Source organism: Ursus arctos, unplaced genomic scaffold (assembly GCF_023065955.2).
Source record: "Ursus arctos isolate Adak ecotype North America unplaced genomic scaffold, UrsArc2.0 scaffold_34, whole genome shotgun sequence".
Classification (NCBI taxonomy): Eukaryota; Metazoa; Chordata; class Mammalia; order Carnivora; family Ursidae; genus Ursus; species Ursus arctos.
In genome coordinates this window covers 24,522,483-24,543,108 of record NW_026623030.1, presented here as the reverse complement: position 1 = coordinate 24,543,108, position 20,626 = coordinate 24,522,483, and the positions used below count along the sequence as shown (strand labels likewise).

Below are 20,626 nucleotides of genomic sequence, written 5' to 3'. Positions count from 1 at the left end.
AGCATTTTAAAACAAAGACAGGCTCAGCAGAATGAGTAGAGGAGAAAAGATAAAAACAAGTGTTTACAGTTGCACCCCACCATTAACAGTGACCTCATCTTGTGGCTTCTATGATTATATAGGTGACTTGTTAGAGCTGAAGTGTTCAGATGAGGGGGTGAGGTGAGTCTTTCAGATTAGGACTACGGATCCTGGATTTCAGGGGCGCCCCCAACCACTTTGACCTCGCAGCTTGCAAACGAGGGCAGTGTTGAATTAAGAAATATAATTTTTGGATTTAAAACGTGAATCGAGGGGAGGGGCCAGCAGATAAATTTACTTTGTTCAGAACTTCGACCATTTCCAACGTAGTTCCCTCCCTATGCTCTGTGCGAGCCTGTTGGTCCAGCAGCACAGTGCTTTGAATAAAGGTCAGCAAAGGGGTCGCTCTCCCGATTATTCTCTCCCACCCCGCAGGAGGAGGAGGCCCGGGGGCCCCTTATCCACCTCGGGGTCGCTGCAAAACCCTGGGCTCCCTGACAGCTGCAAATTCCTCCCAGGAGCTGCAAAGCGTCTGGGGTTGCCATGGTCGGTGCGAGTGAAATGCTGGCTGCCCTCTGCGGCAGCGGCCCCGAGCAGGCCGTGGCTGCCTCCTCTCCGCTCCCTTTCAAAAGCTTTGAAGGGCGATCCCTGCGGGGAGGAGGGAGCACGGGACTTTAACCAGGGCTTTCGTCCAAGCGGCTGGGGCGAATAAAAGAGGCTTTTCTCAAACGAATGGAGCAAGTGCTGGGCTTGTTTCAAGGGATTTTAAACCCCCGGTCTCTCCCTGGAGGAAAGGAGACTGCAGACAGAGATGGTCCTTCTCAGGCTTCACTTGCTGTAGGCGGCTCCTTTCAGGTTTTCCCAGGGATGCCGCACCCGGGGTCTTTCCTCGGAGGGAAAGGAGGGCAGAGACGACGCTTCCTAAACTTAACCTGCTGTGGGCAGCTCCTGGCTTGTGTCCAAGGATTTCTCACCCTGGGTCTGGCCAAAAAGAAAAAAAGAGAGAAAGAAAAAGAAAACCAGTCAGCCCCAAGCTAGCAGGCTGTGGTCAGGACTGAATAGAGCTCTCCGGTGTGACCTGCCAATTCTGGGAACACTTTCAGAAAACGCGCAACTAACCGCAATGAGGAGAAGCCCCTTGGTCCAGGCCTCTGGGGGCTTCCCTCACCCCTTCCTCCCATCCCGGTCCTCATTAGGTTCTGAGGGCGGGACGGCGGGCGCGCCGGGCGGCTGGCGCTCGGCTCCCCGGCAGTGGCGGGTGCAGACAAAGAGGCGGCGGTACGGCGCTCGGGCAGGGGCCGCGGTGGGCGCGGAGCTCCGGGCGCGGGGCTCAGGCGCCGGGCGGCCGCGGCCGGGGGCGGGCGCGGCGGCCGAGCGCGCGGGGAGGAGCCGCCGCGGCGTCTTCTCCTGGCGGCGCGCGCCCGCCCGGCCCCGCGGCGGCGGCGGCGCGTCACGCTCTCCCCCGCCCCGAGCCGACGAGCCGGGAGGCGGGAGGCGGCGGCCGCGCGGCTGCTGCTGCTGCTGCAGTGGGGCAGGTGGCGACGACTGGCGGCGACCGAGGCGGCGGTGAGCGGGGCGCGGCGCGGGCCATCTCCCCTTCCCTGGTTCCCTCCTCCCCTTCCCCTTGCGCCCGCCCGGGCCCGCTCCCGTCCGCCGGGCTCGGGGCCGGGGGTGGGGGGCCGGGCCCGGCGTCCGGGAGGGCCCCGAGTGCCGCGAGCGGGGCCGCTCCCGAGGGGGACCCGGGGAGTCCCGAGCGGGTGGCCCTGGAGGCCGGGGGTCCCTGGGGTGCTCCCCCGCGGAGCCGGAAAAGTGGCCGGCCCTGTGAGCGCCGAGCCCGGCCTTCCCTTCCTCCGTCCGCCTCAAGATGGAGCTTGGACTCCTTGCCCCTGCGCCGCCCCAGGCGCCGCTCCCTCCCGGGCGCCCCGCTCCCCTCCCCTCGGCCCTGGGGGGCCTGGGACGGCCCGGACCCCGCGGAGGCCGGGCCCCGGCGGGACCTGTTGCCCCCGGGCGATGCCGCCCGGTCTCGGGAGTGTTCCTCGGGCCTTGCCACCCGGTGCCCGCGAGCCGGAATGGAGGGCACCCTGGCCGTGGCCTCGGTGCGTGCGCCGGCCGGCGGGCTGGCCCGGCTGGCCTCAGGCCTGCCTGGCTGTGGCTTTTGTCCCCCTCCCCCCAGGTGGGACTGTGATTCTCGGAGAAGGTGGATGACAAGAGGTGACAAGGATTTCTGAAATAACACCGCTGCCCCGTAACCCGAGCCTTCTCCCTCGGCAGGGGATTGGCAGATGACACTTGTTTAGAGGTTATTTTAGAAGCAGAGCCTTCTGATTCCCCTAATTTGGAGGTCCTGTGCTTCAAAAATCTGATTTTGATTTGGGGATAAACCCCGAACTCGGCTGTTTCTCCACTTCATGTGGCTTTTCCATCTGGCAGGAACCGAGCACCACCCTCTCCTCCCTTCACAGCCCCACCTCTTTGGTATGAAGAAATTACACGTCAAGTCTGTAATCTTCTACATACCTGTTTTTAGCAAAACTTGGCCACCAGTTACCGTATTTAAAAAAGGAGGGTAGAGAAAATTGGATTTTTTTTTTTTTTTAAAGCAACCTTGCCTTCTTCCTGTTTTAGGTTAAGACAGTGCCTGGCCAGTAAGAGCTCAGTGTTAGCGTTGCTGCTGTTGTGGTTATGATTCTGGTTGGTGTTACTGTTTTATTATTATTACTATAACCTATGGTATCCACAAGTCAGGAGAACAAATGTGTTTGACTTTTGGGTTTAATGATAACCTTTTGTAAGGATCCTCAGTTATGTTGCTCCTCAGCCTTGGGGCATTTTTTTCCTCTGGAAATAATAACAACCTTTATTGAGGGCTTCCTTTGGTCAGGCTTTGGGCAAGTCTTTTATGTTTTATCTCATTAATCATCCTCACCTAATGAAGGTGCTATCATTATCCCCATTTTACAGAGGAGGCATCGAAAGGTCAAGTACCTTGCCCAGGGTCATACAACTAATACGTGGTGGTGTCAGGATTTGAGCTCAGGTATTGACTCCAGGTGCTTAGTTACTAGATCAGTATAGTAAATTCCTGGCAAGAAGCAAGGCTGGGCCTTATTAAACCAAAGGAGGTGGACAATTGCTAGAACAAGGCTGGTGCTGGGTTTCTGATGTTTACAGAAAGTGTAAAAGTACATCTTAGGCCCCCTCGTTCAAAGGAGTAAGAAACCTGAAACTGGGTGGGATCCCTTGTGGATATTGTCTGAAGATAAAGATCATGCCCTTCCCTACCTTTTCAAGAATTGCTTAAGCTCCTGCTTGTGCTTAAGCACGACCTCAGCCAATCTGGTTTCTGTTCTTTAGGAGTTTCGAATTTCGTGCCCTTCTTACTTATATTTTTTTTTTTTTTTTAACCCAGTGTCTAACATTGAGTCTGTTGCATCCCATGTGACTCATACATAAATACATGTGAACTTAACTCAGTAATGTTTGACCTTTGCTTTTAAGCACTGTCTCTGTTGGGATTCTAAGCCCAATGGATGGTTCATAAGAGATGAACTGGTCCTCTTGTACTCCATACAAAGGGAGACATCTTTGAATTTTTCACTTCAGCATGCCTGGTGTTCTTGATTGTTATTTGCAGATATATTTCTGGCCATATATGGCCACACACAACACACACAGATACACACACACACACACATATATATTTCATTCTGGGAATGTATATGGTAAGGACCTTTCACTTTAAGATTTTTAAAAGTAATCTCTACATCGAGTGTGGGGCTTGAACCCACAACCCCGAGCTCAAGTGTTGCATGCTCACCAGCGGAGCCAGCTAGGTGCCCCTTTTATTTCACTTTATAGCACCCTCTGTAGGATTCTGCGGAGTACTGTGTTTGGTAAATATTTAGTTAATTGCAGATAGGAGGTCCATAAGTTTTAAGATTGGTTTTATAGAAGTCAAAGCTAAAGAAAAAAGCAGAGGGTGAGGTAGTAAAGTTACATGGAGATGGCTTAATATTTTTTTTCAAAGATTTTGTTTACTTGACAGAGAGAGTGTGTGTGTGAGCACAAGCAGGGGGAGCAGCAGAGGGAGAGGGAGAAGCAGGCTTTGTGCCGAGCAGGGAGCCCAATGGAGGGCTCAGTCCCAGGACTCTGGAATCACGACCTGAGCTGAAGGCAGACACTTAACCGGCTGAGCCACCCAGGATCCCTGAGATGGCTTAATATTAACATTAAAAGGAAGTTTTGTTCAGTGTTAACTAAAGTGAAGCTTTTTACCCCGTATAACTTTCCACTTTATCCCAATTATCAGCTTCTTAATTCTCTTTCTTGTACAAATGAGGTGTGAGGTCCAGTGTTTTTTTCAGATGTAAAGAGTGAACAGTGTTGTTGATCAGTCCTGACAAGCTGATAGTTCTTTACAGTATTTTTGAAGTGTTGTGATATTCCCCCCAAAGGCAGCAGGTGGGGCTGTGGGGTACCTATCTGTGGGCTGTATTAAGTCTCATTTGGTATTCATTCAACAGATATTTATTGAGCATGGCTGTGTGCCAGGTGCTGTTCTGGGTGCTGATGGTATAGCAATGAATAAAACGGAAATCTTTGTTCTCTTGGAACCCCCCTTCAAGTAGGGGAGGCATACAATAACCATATCAATAAAATTTATTGTATGTTGGACAGTGATACATGGTATAAAAAAAATAAGTCAGGGAAGGGGGAAAATGCAGTTTTGGGGACAAGAGTTAGGGTAATAGAAATTTTAGATAGGGTGGCAATAGGAGACCTTGATGAGAATGTGACTTGAGTAAAGATCTAGAGGAAGTGAAGGAATGTAGATCCCTGAGGAAAGGGCATAGTAGGAAGAAGCAACAGCAGGTACAAAGGTCCTGAGGTGGGAGTTTGGGAGGGGACCAATAAAGGCCATATAGATTGTAGTCCTTAAAATATGTATTTATTAAGATATTTTAAAATAGTGAAAAATACAGAATAATAACATTATTGATTTTGTTGAAGAAAAAGTTAAATATGAGGGAACATATGAGGCTCAGTTTTACGAACTTGCCTACAAGGCCACACGGCTAGCGAGTACAGAACTAGAAATTGAACCCTACGTTATGATATTTTAAGCAGTGCGAAGAGTATGTTGGCAGTGGCACCTTAGTGGCTGGTGGGAAGGCCAGACGCGTACTTGACGTTCAGACTTGCTATTGAGTGTTTACTTTGCTATTTGTATGCAGGATCTTTGCTCAACCCTGGGAGGCCTTGTAACTGACATTTGCATATATAGCTTTTTCCTGGAATTGTGCTCCTGGCAGCAAAGCCTTCCTTAAAAAAAAAAAAAAAAAGTCTTTTTTAAAAAAAGAAGTCTTAAAAGTTTCATGGTTCAAAAATCTCTGTTTAATATAAACCTTCATGTAAGTCTCTTCAGTCTTAATTGGAAAGCATTGTCAGGATTGCCCTGGATATGAATTTTTTAGATAACTGCTTAGGGAGGCTTTAAACTATTACGGCATCTTATATATTTTTAATATATGTAGTATATGTTTCCCATGTAGATGGAGCTCAGGGAATCCATATGCTTTAAATCAGCATTTCAGTTACAATGCTCTTTTAAGGGAAAACATATTGACTGATGGTACTACACAAGAATTTCAAGTAGGAGCGACCTCTCTTCAGATTTCAATCACGGGAACGGAGAAGGCTTTTTTTTTTTTTTTTTTTTTTTTAATGTTGGCGGATAGTAATTAACCAGCCTTGGATTTGGCTCGGACGTCTGGGTTAATATCCTGGTCCTGGCACCAAGTACCAAGGAATCTTGGCCACCATTAGTAAAGAGGTTTTTTTGTTTTGTTTTTTTTTAATCTCCATCTGGCACTTCCAGAAGGACAGATTCCACTAGCACTAACTCAATGGGTGGGTCTGGTTTTTAATTGTCTATCTCAAGTGGTTCAGCAACAAAATCTTAAAATTATTATTATTATTTTTTAAAGATGTTATTTATTTATTTGACAGAGAGAGAGACAGCCAGCGAGAGAGGGAACACAAGCAGGGGGAGCGGGAGAGGAAGAAGCAGGCTCCCAGCGGAGCAGGGAGCCCGATGTGGTGCTCCATCCCAGGACCCTGGGATCACGCCCTGAGCCGAAGGCAGACGCTTAAAATTATTTTTGTAAAATCTTTTAAAAGAGGAAATAGTAGTATTACAGAATCCCTATTGGGAACACTCTCTGGTATCTCTTTTCCTGGAGAAACGTATTCCCTTCTACCTCTCTTCTCAGGGATCCTAACGAGAGTACAGACATTTTCCTGCCCTAATGTTGTATATAAGCATAAGGTCTAATATACCTGCAACTCGAATATTAAGTAGTTTGATATTTGTATTCTCCTTTGCTTACCTAGGTCTAAGTATAGCTTGGATTAGATCCCAGTTTGAACTCTGCCCATTTTTCACACTTAAAACTGCCGAGTCCTTGATTTACTGTATCTTCGCTGAAGTTAAAGGCCTGAAGATCCAGATGTTCAGGGTGTACAAATCATCCGAAATTTGGGTTTGATGTACAAAGGGATGGCAACTTTAATGAGATTTTCCCCCCCAGACTCTACAAATCTTAGTTGTGTAGTGTGTTGAAATATTTGGCATATTTCCTCCCCTCTCTCCTCAGGAAAGATAAGAGATATTAGGGATATTTTCCTAAAAATCTTGTAACCAAATCTTTTGACCTCCTGCCTTGTCTCTTTAACTGATTTACTTCTAAGAGTGATTTCTTATTGGAGACATTATGTTCTAATACTTTAAGGCAGGAAGGATCCTATTAGACTTTTCTTTTCCGGACTGTAGAATAAATAAGCTAATTTCTAGACATGGCAATTTTTTTTATGGCCTAAGTGAAAGAAAACTATTATCACTAAGTTTCTTTCACACATGGGTGACTAGAAAAAACTGTATGCTTGAAACCATATTGCTGATTTCTGTTGTAAGGCGTATTTGGCTTACTTACGTTGTTACATTGAGGATCTAGTTTCAGAGTCAAATTTAGATTTTAGAAAATGTTTTCCAGTGAAGTGCTTATTTTTTGGAGGTTCTCATGTGTTTTTTCCTTATATATCAGTTTTACAACGGCCCTGTGTTTTAATAATATATATTAGTTTGCACTACTGGGTATTTACCCCAAAGATACAGACATAGTGAAGAGAAGGGCCACATGCACCCCAATGTTCATAGCAGCATTGTCCACAGTAGCTAAATCATGGAAGGAGCTGAGATGCCCTTCAACAGATGACTGGATTAAGAAGTTGTGGTCCATATATACAATGGAATATTACTCAGCTATCAAAAAAAAAAAGATTTCTCAACATTTGCTGCAACATGGACGGCACCAGAGGAGATAATGCTAAGTGAAATAAGTCAAGCAGAGGAAGACAATTATCATATGGTTTCTCTCATCTATGGAACATAAGAACTAGGATGATCGGTAGGGGAAGGGATAAAGAAAGGGGGGTAATCAGAAGGGGGAATGAAGCATGAGAGACTATGGACTCTGAGAAACAAACTGAGGGCTTCAGAGGGGAGGGGGGTGGGGGACTGGGATAGACTGGTGATGGGCAGTAAGGAGGGCACATATTGCATGGTGCACTGGGTGTTATATGCAACTAATGAATCATCGAACTTTATATCAAAAAAATAAAATTTAAATTTAAAAAATTAAAATAATATATATATATTAGTTGTCTTATAGTATGCGGGTTCAATGCATAACGTATAAAATAAACACATGTACAAAAACACAGAAAAAAGCAAGTTACCCATAATCCTACTGCCCAGAGAAAATCATCCCAGTGTTTTAGAGTATGTCCTTCCAACTGAATTTATATTACTATTTTTAAGTAATTGAAAGTGTAAAATTTTCACTGGAAGTACTCTCAGCAAACTAGCATGAGGAATCAGAACTACAGTTAAGAAGTTTGAGGTCCTGGATTTGCTTCAGCCTCAGCTTGGGCAAGTTGTTTAACCTCTCTCTGCTTGTTGCTCTGTAAAGTGGGGGTGACACCTATCCTGTCCACCCTATGTGGTTGCTGTATTAATGGGAGCGATTCGGCTTTGTTGAACCGGAGAGCTCTGGATAACCTTGTTAGGTGGTAGCAGTAGTGCGGAGGGAGCCTGGGCTTTCACATGCCAAATCAGCCAGGGAGCATGGAGACATAGGAAAGGCTGGTCCTGTATCACTGGTTGCCTGTGTTTGTTTAGTGCATGGTTAGGTTTATAGAAAAGCTTTTCAGGTGAATGTGACCAATAGAAAGTGTCCTAGAAATCTCCAGAAATGCTAGTTTACCAAACATCTGTTGTGTTCAGAAGACTTTCCTAGGTACAAACAAGGAGCTCTGTGTCTCACGAGTGGGACAGTTACAGTAAGTACGGTGGGACCTAAGGTGGGACCCTGGAAGGTCATCACTTCATTAGGGTTGGGTATGTGTGTCCGTTGGGTATCTCCTCCCTGGAGGAGGATTCCCTGGATTCCCCAGTAGGAATTTGCACTTGTGTTTGGTATTGATGGAAATCTGGGGTTTCGAGGCAGGGACAGTTTAGGTAAGACATTCTAGACCAGATTGAGCAAAGATAATGAGGCATAAAAGTAGCATGTTGAGATAGTAGCGGATAGTCTGCTGCTCTGTATTTTGAGGGCAACTAACAGGAAGTAAAACTAAGAAGTTTGGGTTTACATCAGGGAGAGGCTTCCCTGCCCTGATGAGGAATTCATCCTACTGGTCTCTGGTATTTTATAATCACTGAGTTTTCCACAAGTCTTTTTTGTGTTGTTTGGTCAAAAATACTGGCCAGTAGGTGGTAAACAGGAAAAACTGCTGGGTAAACTATCTTTTTGTGCAAAGTTGTGCCACTATCACCACCTTTCAGTTTTAGTATCTTCTCTTCATACCAAGAAGAAACCCTGTATTCCCAGCCCTACTCTGTTTCTATAGACTTGCCTATTCTAGACCTGTCACGTAAATGGAATCATACTGTAAGACTGCTATTAAATGTTTTCAAAGTTCATGTTGCAGCATGAATCAATACTTTATTCTTTTTAGGACTAAATCATATTTCTATTTCTTGAATGTACCATCTTTTTGTTGTTCATGAGCTGGCAGACACTTGGGTTCTGCTTTTTGCCTTTTAGGAATAACGCTATTTTGAACATTTGTGGGTATGAGTGGACTTATGTTTTCATTTATCTTGGGTGTATACCTGGGAGTGGAATTGCTGGTTCATATGGGAGCTCTACCTTTTGAGGAACCACACAGCTGTTTTCTAAAGTGATTGTGCCATCAGCAACGAGTGAGGTTCCATTTTTTCCACATCCTTGCCAACTCATGGTTTTTTTTTGTTTTTGTTTTTTGTTTTTGTTTTTTAATTGCAGTCATCCTAGTGAGAGTGAAGCGAGGTATCTTATAATTTTGATTTGCATTTGCCTCATGACTAGTGATGTTAAACACCTTTTCATGTGCTTATTGGGCATTTGTATAGCTTCTTTGGAGAATATACCAATTATCTTTTATTTCGACCTTCAAATATTAAGTGTAAAAACAACATGCAGAACATTAGTATGTTAGTGTTTAGCATAAAAGTATATGAAAGACTACCGACTATCTTTTTTTCCAGTTGTTTTTATTGTGGTAAAATACATATAACATACAATTTACCATTGTGACCATTTTTAAATTCACAGTTCAGTGACGGTAAGTACCTTCCTGTTGTGCAGCCACTACCACTGTCCTTCTCCAGGACTCTCTTCATCTTGCAGAAGTGAAACTATCCATTAAATACCAATTCTCCATTCCCCCTCTCCAGCCCCTGGCAACCACCATTCTACCTTCTGTCTCTATGACTTTGATTACCTCATGTAAGTGGAATCACACAGTATTTGTCTTTTTGTGAGTGACTTATTTCACTTAGCATAATGTCCTCAGGGTTCCTCCATGTTGTAGCATGTGTCAGAATTTCTGTCCTTTCTAAGGCTGAATCCTATTCCATTATATGTATAGACCATATTTTCCTATCCACTCATCTGGTCAGTGGGTACTTGGATTGCTTCTGTGTTTCAGCTGTTATGAGTATTGCTATGAACATGGGTGTACAAATATCACTTTGAGACCCTGATTTCAGTTCTTTTGGATATATACCCAGAAGTGGAATTGTTGGATCATATGGTAATTCTTTTGAGTTCTTTGAGGTACCACCATTCTCTTTCCGCAACGTCTGCGCTATCTTATATTCCCACCAGCAGTGCAAAGGGCTCCAATTTCTCCACATCCTCACCAACACTTGTAATTTTTCAATTGTTTGGTAGTAGTCATCGTAATGGGTGTGAGGTGGTATCTCCCTATAATTCTGATTTGCATTTCTCTAAAGATTTTTGATGTTGAACATCTTTTCATGTGCCTGTTGGCCATTTTTGTATCTTTGAAAGAATGTGTATTCATGTCCTTTGACCAGTTTTAAGTTGAGTTTTGTTGTTGTCGTTTTTACCAGTTATTTTTTATTTTTAGTATCTGTCAGGCATTTATTGAGTACCTTTTGTAGGGAGGCCTTAGCCCAGATGTTGGAGATACGAAGTTAAGTGGAACAGGCACACTTCTGCCCTTGAGGAATGCAGGGCTAGTAATGGAAGTCAGTCCTTTGCCTGGCAGCAGATCCCGGCTATGTTACTTTATGGAAGACCTCCTACCAACTGCTTAACCTTTTGGAGCTCAGTGTTCTCATCTGTAAATTGGGGATTATAGCTACTTCATGTAATTGTCATGCAGATTAAATGAATTAATGTGTGTAAAACTCAGTAAATGTTAGAATTCTTCTTTCCCTTGCATTTAGTCCCTGGTGTCTTCCTGGCTGCCTGTTGGTAAGGAAGTTAGGTGTCAGCTCAGTTTTCTTTTTTCATTTAAGTCAGAATGGGGAAAAACCCACTTCTACCAGTATGGGAAATTAAAACCTTTCTTCCTGGCCATGTTTTTGAAAGTTAGTTTGAGTAGGAGTGTCTTGCCATTATTAAAGGGCACATTTTTAATGAACAGTTGTCACTGAAGAACTTGTAATTTATGAGGAGTTAAATATTCAGCATGGAAAAGCATCTCCTGCTTCTCATGTTGGAACTCGTGCCTTGCCAAATTTCAGGCCCCTTTGTATGTTTGTCAGTTTTATTTCCCAGAGTTTAAGTAAAGGTGAGGTCTGTCTTCCTTCCTTCCTTTCTTCCTCCCTCCCTTCCTCCCCCCTTCCTCTCTCTCTCTCTCTCTCAAAGATTATAATTTTGAGTAATGTCTGCACCCAACATGGGACTTGAACCCACAACCTAGAGATCAACAGTCACATGCCCTACTAACTGAGCCAGCCAGGCACCCCCAAGGTGGGGTTTTTCTTTCTAAGGTCTGATAGGACCTGCTGTGTGTCTGTATGGAAGATTACCTAAGCAACGAAAAAAATAACCAACAATGAAGCTGGGTATTAAGATCCAAATGAAACTAGTTCCTCGTCTCTGTTTACAGTATCTAGGGAGGGTGGTTGTACAGAAAAGCATCTTAGGGACTCGTAAGGAAAATAAGTAGAGTGGTGTCTTCTCTTGAAATATCTGGGTATCCTTCAGTACTGTGAAAATAGAAATGTGACCCCCCCCCCACTGGATCTGAAAATCTATATAGCAAAGATTAAGTTTGCTTATTTGCAGAGTAAAAACAAGAGAGATTTTATTAAGAGGGAGAAAAACCAAATAATTGTTTCGTTAGTTACCTTTGTGCCTTTTTCTTGTTCGGAACAAGCAGCTGGTATGTGTTTGCTTTTAGTATGGGCAGTGTCTGATTGTTGAAGGGGAAGAGACAGTATGCTTACTTTTATTCTTTAGTGAAGATTGGAAAGGGACACCAATTTTAACTTGCCTGGGGATTGACTCCTCTCACTGCTGTATGTAACAGATCAGAGACTTTTTTTTTTTTTTTAAAGATTTTATTTATTTATGTGACAGAGAGACAGCCAGCGAGAGAGGGAACACAGCAGGGGAAGTGGGAAAGGAAGAAGCAGGCTCACAGCGGAGGAGCCCGATGTGGGACTCGATCCCGGCACGCCGGGATCACGCCCTGAGCCGAAGGCAGACGCTTTAACGACTGCGCTACCCAGGTGCCCCAGATCAGAGACTTTTATTCATCAGGACACGTTAGGGTCAGGAGTCTTTAATCTGGAGATTGAGGTTTTATGTCCTAGACTGTTAAGTAACTGGGACCTTAACAAGTGATTTCACTTTTTAGAGTCCATTTCCTCAGTGGTAAAATGAGGAAGTTGAACTAGATTGCTAAGGTCTCTTCTGATTCTAAAATTTTATGATGCTATATTAAGCACATTTTCTCCTTTTGACACATTAGTGTAATTGACTGCTGTCGACCTATTAAGTAAGTTCTTCTGGGAGACACTAACCAGGCCTAGTAATTTCTGTCCCTTTTAGTACTTTCTTTAAGCTTGTGGTATTAGAGTTACAGAGTCACAGGAGTTTTGTAGAAATTTGTGTAAAAGAGCAAAATAGCTCAGATTATTCAGCTTTCTGTGTTCCCTTTTTAAAAAATTCTTTTGCAGATGGAGGAACTTTGGGAGGTTGCATATTTTCTGTTTGTCTAAGTAGCAGGAACATAAAATAAATCTCCACTGAAACTTAGCTGTACAAAGACATTCGTAATTGCAGGCGGTTGCATCATGACACAGAGTTTCATCTTCTAGAAAAATTGCCTAATGCTCCAGATCTCTTTGGCTTGGTTGGATTTCGGCCCCCTCCTTCTCCTTTTTAAAACTGCTATAGACTTTGAAATTCTGTGTACAATTTGTATTCTGAGCTATGTCATACACTGAGTCTTAAAAACATATAATCTTTAAGCACAGAATAATTTTTGAAATGGTTATGTCTGTCTATTGATACCCTGTTCTGACTTCATTCAGCAAACATCCTGTACTGAGTCTTTAATCACTTAAAATTCTATTTCTGACTTTGATAGAGAGATGTGGTAAAAATTTCTATTTACCTTCAGTATCTTACTGTATGATATTCTCAAACCAGCACTTAAGGTTCGTAGACTGATTTTTATAAATTGCTTTGTAAGGCCTCTACCAGTTAGAAATTGGAAGTACAACAATTCCGATGTGGCACCATTTGAATTAAGGAGTCAGTTAATCTTCTGACCCTTCCTGGCTTGTGTCCTTAGTGTCTAAATGTGCTTTTCACATTGATTTTTTTAAAGATTATTTATTTATTTATTAGAGAGAACAAGCATGAGCAGGGAGAGAGGCAGAGGGAGAAGCAGACTCCCCGCTGAGCAGGGCCCTATGAGGGGCTAGATTCCAGGAATGACCTGAGCTGAAGGTAGACACTTAAGTGACAGAGCCACCCAGGTGCCCCTCACATTGATTCTTTTAAACAAACAGTGACTACACTGTTTACTTATCTTTTATCTTTTGTACTCTATCCTTGCTGGAGATGTTCACTTTGTTTTTAATTTTTGTGTTAACTTTAAAGTGGTTTGACTCTGGCTTGTTTAAAAAGTCATATCATGTTTTGTGTATTCTGTTTGTTCTAAGTCTTAGGCTTCTGCTACTATATATTAAACATTTTAAAAAAGAGTTTATTTATTTGAGAGGGAGAGAGTGCAAAAGCAAGGGGAGGGAGAAGGGGTGGGGCAGAGGGAGAGAAGCAGACACCCTGCTAAGCAGGGAGCTCGGGGGCGGACCTTGATCCCAGGACCCCAGGATCATGACCTGAGCCGTAGGCAGATGCTTAACCGACTGAGCCACCCAGGCGCCCCTATATTAAACATTTTTTATACTGTACCTGAATATTTCATGATATTCTGATTCTGTTAAGAACACCACTATTTTCAGATGCTCTGGCCTCCTGAACAAATTTGAGACATTGCTCCACCCTTTTAGGCATATGCCTTGGAAAGACAGAGTCAGCCCTCAGGAAGATGGATTCTCTTTCTCCTCTTTCCACTTTGGAAAATTGTTCTCTTCTCGGGTATATTTACTTCTGACAGGGCTGCATAGCCTTTTCCCCTGGCTCATCTTCTCATTATTCCTCTGCTGGAGATGGTGAGATAACAAAACAGAGGGGCAGTTTGGAATTTCCCTGTCGTCACAGGCACCAGCCTTCGTAGACCTACTGCTCAGGTTAAAGATTTTATCCTGATATACTTTACGCCAGTCACTTAGTTGTTGCTGAAACCAGAAGGCTGCAGACCCCTGCTGGCTCTTCCCTCCAGTTTACCTCGCTTGTGGCACTGATTGGAAGCAGTGGGTGTGTGGCTGTGCCTTGAACTGTGTTTAGTGACCTCTCACACGTTTTCCCTCTGCTCCAGGGGCTAGCTTCTGGGAGGCCAGAACAAACAATGGCCTTAGGCGGCTTCTTGTCACTCGTCAGTTCATACCGACTGACCCTCCTGTGCTTGCCAGATACTCCACTATGGAGGAGATGCTCTCCATCCCCCAACAAGTGTTCTGTGTCTTCATTCAGAAGACTAACAAGTTTCTCAAAAGTTAAAATGTGGGACAATGCCTTTTCTTCCCTGTGTCTTAGATTTTAAATTATAGCCACTAGACTGTTTCGAAGTCCAAGACAATTTACCAAAGTTTAGGGGACAAAAATGTCAGATTAGTAAGAAGCGAATAACGGACTGCCGTTTTTCCCTTCAGTCCCCGAGCCTGTCTTTCCACCTGTTCTTATCACTCCATTCCTCGACTCTGCCTTGGTTTCTTACAGTCAGAAAGGCAGCAAAAGGTAAGCATGATGCTGCTTCAGTGGAATAATGCTCTCACTCCCCTCTTTGTACTTGAAATGCTGCTCCTGCTACATTGGACTTAAATCAGCCAGTCACTAGCTCTCCGTTTCCTGTCGTGTATCTTGAAACACACTTATTAAATTTTCATCTGTCACTCAATCTCTGTACTTTGCTTTGAGTTTTGTGTAGGTGTGTTTTCAAACTCTTAGTGTTGAGCTATCAGTTTTACTGGCCAGTGCGTTGTGCTACAAGCAGGTCATCTTTATACATTATCTATCCCCTGTCAAATAGATATTTTTGTATTTTAATTTTTTTACAGAGAGTGTGCGCATGCACAAATGCAGTCAAGTTGGGAGATGGGCAGAGGGAGAGGGGGAGAGACGATCTTTTTTTTCTTTTAAGATTTTATTTATTTATTTGACAGAGAGAGACAGCCAGTGAGAGAGGGAACACAAGCAGGGGGAGTGGGAGAGGAAGAAGCAGGTTCTCAGTGGAGCAGGGAGCCCGATATGGGGCTCAATCCCAGGACCCTGGGATCACGCCCTGACCAAAGGCAGATGCTTAACAACTGAGCCACCCAGGTACCTTGGGGAGAGAGAATCTTTTTTTTTTTTTTTATTTATTTTTTTATTTGACAGAGATAGAGACAGCCAGCGAGAGAGGGAACACAAGCAGGGGGAGTGGGAGAGGAAGAAGCAGGCTCATAGCGGAAGAGCCTGATGTGGGGCTCGATCCCATAACGCCGGGATCACGCCCTGAGCCCAAGGCAGATGCTTAACCGCTGTGCCACCCAGGCGCCCCGGGGAGAGAGAATCTTAAGCAGGCTCCATCTCAAGACCTTGAGATCATGACCTGAGCTGAAATCAAGAGTTGGATGCCCAACTGACTGAGCTACCCAGGTGCCCCTCAAATAGATATTTAAATTTTTTTTCTTTAAAGATTTTATTTATTTATTTGACACAGAGAGGGAGAGCACAAGCAGGGGGAGTGGTAGGCCGTGGGTGAGGGAGAAGCAGGCTCCGCACTGAGCAAGGAGCCTGATTGGGGGGGTGGAGGGCACGATCCCAGGACCCTGAGATCATGACCTCAGCTGAAGGCAGATGCTTAACCGACTGAGCCAACCAGATGCCCCAATAAAGTAGATATTTTAAAGATCCTCTTACTATAAATGCTTTCCCCACTTTTTTATCTTAACGATTATTCACAGTTTTATATTCGGGATTTTACATTTTTCCTTTTCCTCACATACGTGTTTTAATGAAGTTGGAAAGACCAATGTTGTATACCCAAGAGGATTTGGGGCAACTGGCAACTGGCAACTTTATTACTGATGCCAAAAGGAAGGCCACTTCATTTATATTCTGCCTTAAACATATATTCTAGACCTGTACTGTCCAGTACAGTAGCTACTTACGGTTGTTGAGCACTTGAAATGTGGTAAGTCGTAATTGAGATGTGCTATGAATATAAAATACACAATGGATTTCAGGGGCGCCTGGGTGGCGCAGTCGTTAAGCGTCTGCCTTTGGCCCAGGGCGTGATCCCAGTGCTCTGGGATCGAGCCCCACATCAGGCTCCTCCGCTGGAAGCCTGCTTCTTCCTCTCCCACTACCCCTGCTTGTGTTCCCTCTCTCGCTGGCTGTCTCTCTCTGTCAAATAAATAAATAAAATCTTAAAAAAAAAAATACACAATGGATATCAAAGACCCAGTAGGAAAAAAAGAACGTGATACAGCCTATTAATAATTTTTAAAAAGATTTTATTTATTTATTTGAGAGAGAGCACAAGCAGGGGGGAAGAGCAGAGGGAAAGGGAGAAGCAGACTCTGCTGAGCAGGGAGCCGATGCGGGACTCAATCCCAGGACCCTGGGATCATGACCCCAGCCAAAGGCAGATGCCCAACTGACTGAGCCCCCAAGCGCCCCAGCCTATTAATAGTTTTGATATTGATTACATTTTGAAGTAATATTTTGGATATATTTGGTTAAATAAAATATTATTTCTGCTGTTTTTAGTTTTCTAAACATGGTTACTAGAAAATTCAAAATTATGGATTTGTCTCACATATTTTTATCAGACAGTGCTGTTCTAGAAAGTATGCTGGTGTCAACAAAGATAATGATCTAACTTGAGATTTATAGCTCTTACATACCACTCACTAGAGGTAGTAATTGAACAATTTGCCCATAGCGTCGTTGGCCTACTTTTAAACAGAAGCCCCTGGGGTTGGGAAACTCTGTATTGCTGTCATCTTTGTCAAAGTCTTAGAAATAGTAAGATAGAGTAACTTGGTGCTTTAGTTTGAAAATTGCAGTATTGCATCATTTTATGGGTTCTTGTTTCAATGTTGAGTCAGTTCAGAACTTTTTTGAACTCTTACTGTGTACCAGATATTTTTTTAGGTCCTTTGGATGCAAAGACTAATCTCACCCCTGACCATGAGGGACTTAGTCATCGCGTGCTATGCAAACAAGACAGAGTGTGATTCATCGTTCAGTAATAGAAGACCGTGCCGTGGCTAGTGGAGTGCAGAGAAGGAAGAGCTAGGGCAGGGACGGTCGTCAGGAAGGATGGGTCTGCCAGCATTCTTTTAGAGAATGTCTTGGAAGCCCTTCCTCAGGGGAACGTGCAGTGTAGAGCAGTAAGGGCTTTGCTGTATAAACAGTCCATCCTCGGGAGGTGAGGTGTGACTCTGCATTTCCATCCCAAGAGTGTAAGCTCCGCTCAGCCAGGAAGGGAGATGTGTTAAATTGGCCCCGGGCAGGCCCATCAGCTTATTGGTTGGGTTTTGGTGGTCTCAGGTGAAGTTGGAATACTCGACCTTCCTTGTTTTACTCAAAAATTGAAGAAAATATGTAAATGCTTTTCAGTTTTGTCTTTTCGAGTCTTTTCTGTGCATAGATATGAATGTGAATGAAACCAAAAGGGGGAAAAATCGAATAACTTGCCTTCTTTAGTGGAAACGTGAATCAGTTTGGAAAGCTACCAGAGTCTTGTGCAAGTGTTTTCAGTGGCTGAAGCAGACCGGCTCAGGTTACACTGCATCTCCTGTGTTGGGGGTGGGGGACAGCAAGTGACATAGCATGCAGCAGACACTTACATAACCGTGACTCCAGGGGACAGGATGAAGCTGTGAACGAACCTCCCAAACTCCGGAATATGATATTAGAACACAGCCTTTGAATTTTTCTCTCAAGCTTGACTTGAAAATGAGCTTCAGAAACCTCTCTCTCAAACTAGACTTAACATTACCCTCGGAACTTCTTTACCTTCCCTTCTGTTATTAAGTTTGTGAACTTTGATCATTTTAGAATTAGAAGGGAGCTCCGAAGTCTCAGAGTGCGGCTGTCTGTAGGTAAGTCGTGTAACCTGTCTGGTGCCACATTTTCTCACCGTCCCCCGCAGGGCGGAGTTGAGACCTGGGTCTCCAGATGCCCCTCTACCGTAGCATGGAGCCGGCTTCCAGAGGCTCAGTGCCAAAAGCCCTCTCCTGGCAGATGCACTTCATTGTAGAATCTCAGATTCTTCAACTCTCCTTTGCCTCCCAACAGAATTTCCAGAATTAGTAAATAATGGAAGGTTTTTGTTTTGCTTATGGGGCAAAGTGGACCATGAGGGGACCAGGTGAAGTGTGGGGATGTGATTTGCCTGGAAAGATACAGTGCTCTGCTGGAGGGTGCCAGGAGATGGGGAGCTTGCTAGGAGCTGATCTTATCAGACGACTTTTCTCCCTTCACACATGGCAGAGTATTCTTACTTTGGCAAAGTTAGAGCCACAGTGGCTTTTCTTTCACTTTGGATCCTTGCCCTTTCGCTTAGGGAGTTTGGATTTGAAATCCAAAACAGTCAAACCACAAACGGATGGAGTTGGAAATGGATCCGATTTAGTAACCCCTAGTTATAACTGAGGATACCAAGGTCAGGGAAGGAGTTAAATGCTATTTCAAGGTCATCCAGCCGGGACGGAATCCAGGTGTTCATTTCCTAGTCTAGCTGCCTTTTCATACTTTTTTTTTAAGCCATAACTTTTTAAATGACAGTAAATAAAAACAGCAAAACAAAAATGAGTGAACAAAACCTTAAAAAAAAATCAGAGAGGAGTTATGAAGACATTATTCCTTTTGTTTGAACATAATTTATACCATGCTTCTTTTTGGGAACTGCTTGTTTTGAAGAATCTCTTGTTTCTGTAAAATTGCTTAAGCTTTTTTTAGGTTATGAGGGAGATGGAGAGGTTTAGATTTTACTAAAATACTTCCTATAATAAAAACTTTACATTATGGAGAATTTCAAATGTGCACAGAAGTGGAGCGATTAGTGCCATCACCTAACTGAGCAGTTGTCGACTTATCAGTCTCAGCTCACGTAAGTTTTAGTGTGCTGTAATTAGACTTTATGTTTTTTACACCTGTTTTGCCCTTGCCAGTATAATTCTTTTTGCTTTTTCTTTTTAAAGATTGATCAGTCGATTGATTGATTGATTGATTGATTTATGAGAGCGAGCGAGCATGTTTTTGTAGGAGGGAGAGGGAGAGAGGGAAACCCAAGCTAATTCCGTGCTGAGCAGGGAGGCCCATGGTGGGCTTGGATCACCACCTTGAGATCACGACCTGAGCGGAAACCAAGAGTTGGACACTCAACTGACTGTACCACCTAGGAAACTATAGTACTTTTAAGAAAATATAGTACTTTTATTTATTATTCATATAATTATGGTTTGTGGTAGGAAGTATTTCCATTTCAAGTGCTTATCTTAAAAATTTCTTCGTTGAATTAATAGACGAGACTATAAAGTTCTAAGCAGTTTTCCTTTAAAAAAAAAAAAAGAATTTTTTTTTTTTAAGTAATCTCTACCCCCATTGTGGGGCTTGAACTCACAACACAGAAATCAAGAGTTGCATGCTATGTACTGACTGAGCCCGCCAGGCGTCCCTCCAAGTGAAGTTTTTAGTCTTTGTCACCATATTAGGTAAGAAGGGCTGCTCTAACAGACCCCACTGATTTTGATGACTTAAGCAGGTAGAAGTTTATTTTCAGTTATGGGAAAGTCCAGGACAGATTTTTACTGATAGGGGACCAGGGAGGAGTGATTCACGGAACCAGGCTTCTTCCGTGTTGTGACACCACCATCCTCAAGCCATGCTCTTGCGGTTGCCCAGCGGGTCTCCAGCCAGCCAGCCGAAGGGACCGCATGGGGGACCACACAGGGAAGATCTTGGGGCCAGGCCTGGGGGCCGCCCACCGCCCGCAGGCTCCTCGCACCCCATTGGCTACAACTCAGTCACGTGACCACACTGAGCCTCAAGGGGAGCTGGGAAATGTGGCCTGGGACTCCGGGAAGACCAAGAAATCGGCATACTCCGTGTGCATATGCACTTTTCATGCTGCCTGTGTGTGCTGCGTTCATGTTTCTGTGTGGAAAGCGGCACAGTAGAGTGTTTTCTTTGTGATTGAAGCTGTTTACTGTGTCTTAAAAATCATTAATTTTTTTCCTGCTCAAGAAATGTTATCTGTTCGTTGAATAAAATTTAACAAACTCAAGAAAACACACAGAAGATCTAAAAACTACCACTAATCCCATCACCTAAGATCATTATTAATCCTTTGTTACATTTCCTTCCAATTAAAACATTTTTAACTTAGAAATAACAATAGGGGCGCCTGGGTGGCACAGCGGTTAAGCGTCTGCCTTCGGCTCACGGCGTGATCCCAGCGTTCCGGGATCGAGTCCCACATCGGGCTCCTCCCCTCGGAGCCTGCTTCTTCCTCTCCCACTCCCCTGCTTGTGTTCCCTCTCTCGCTGGCTGTCTCTACC

General features: G+C 44.1%; 1 protein-coding gene across 11 annotated transcripts in view; it reads left to right on the top strand.

The window, feature by feature from the left end:
* The first annotated feature begins 1,477 nt into the window (after nucleotides 1-1,477).
* Nucleotides 1,478-20,626, top strand: part of CLIP1 (CAP-Gly domain containing linker protein 1) — a 117,045-nt gene continuing 97,896 nt past the window's right edge. For 3 of the 11 annotated variants that reach the window (XM_026514812.4, XM_057305932.1, XM_026514808.4), the window contains exon 1: nucleotides 1,479-1,587. The gene's annotated coding sequence lies outside the window, so the exon portion shown is untranslated. Of the gene's footprint in view, nucleotides 1,588-2,646; nucleotides 2,713-11,984; nucleotides 18,167-20,626 lie in introns of those variants that run through there. The other 8 variants (XM_057305933.1, XM_048221489.2, XM_057305931.1 and 5 more) reach the window with 5 other exon arrangements.